The sequence below is a fragment of the Priapulus caudatus genome, unplaced genomic scaffold (assembly GCF_000485595.1).
Source record: "Priapulus caudatus unplaced genomic scaffold, Priapulus_caudatus-5.0.1 Scaffold9117, whole genome shotgun sequence".
NCBI lineage: Eukaryota > Metazoa > Priapulida > Priapulimorpha > Priapulimorphida > Priapulidae > Priapulus > Priapulus caudatus.
The window spans coordinates 82-975 of NW_014586178.1; the positions used below are offsets into that span (position 1 = coordinate 82).

Consider the following 894-nt stretch of genomic DNA (forward strand, 5'->3'; position numbering starts at 1 on the left):
GTAGCCCTGACAACAGTAACCATGGCAGTGCTAGCTGTTCCCTGACAACAGTAACCATGGCAGTGCTGGCTGTAGCCCTGACATGGTGGGTGTAACCATGACAACAGTAACCGCATCCCTGACAACAGTAACCATGGCAGTGCTGGCTGTAGCCCTGACAGCTGTTGGCATTATACAAGATAAATGGAGTTGGACCACAGTGACCACAGGCCGAGGTGTTTTGACTAGCACACAAGGGGGACGCGGCACGCTCGGGTGTGCGATGTTTTTTGCGAAAACGTCGAGTCACGCGAACGCTCTTTTTTATTGCAGTACCGCCGCTTCGTCACCCTGCTCGAGCGACTGGTGGCGCACCCTTACTCGTTCCGCGAGCGAGATTTCATCATGCGCTACCGAAAGGAGATGGTGGCGATATCACAGACTACCGCCGTCCCCCCGGTGAGCGGGTCAACTAGGAGGGCAGTGGTCAGACATGAGGGGTGGGAGGAGAGCGTTTAGGGAGAGTGTAGGGGGAGGGTAAGGGAGCGGGGGTAGGGAGAGGGGTGGGGAGAGGGGTAGGGAGGAGGGTAGCGAGGAGGGTAGGGAGGGGTTAGGGAGATGGGTAGGAGAGGTGGGGAGTGGTGTAGGGAGAGGGGTGGGGAGGGGGTAGGGAGAGGGGTAGAGGAGTATAATGTGTATAATAGAGTATAAAGTAAATATGTGTGTTGATATGTTACAGCTGCAGCACACCTCTGATGGCAAAGGTTATGTGGACACAGAAGGTAATGAATGGCTGGCTAGCACACTCTATGGACATTTACTAATACTAGTTATATTAGTAACATCGTAAAAATTCCTATTCCTTAGACTCTCTCTTCTCTCTTTCTCTCTCTCTCTCTCTCTCTCTCTCTCTCT

The 894-nt window shown here is 53.0% G+C and overlaps 1 long non-coding RNA gene across 1 annotated transcript in view; it reads left to right on the forward strand.

Moving 5' to 3' along the window:
* Window positions 1–317: 317 nt before the first annotated feature.
* LOC106820255 overlaps window positions 318–894 on the forward strand; it is a 2375-nt gene continuing 1798 nt past the window's right edge. Inside the window, exons 1-2 of the long non-coding RNA XR_001395580.1 lie at window positions 318–438; window positions 719–761. This is a non-coding gene — a long non-coding RNA (uncharacterized LOC106820255). The remainder of the gene's footprint in view (window positions 439–718; window positions 762–894) is intronic.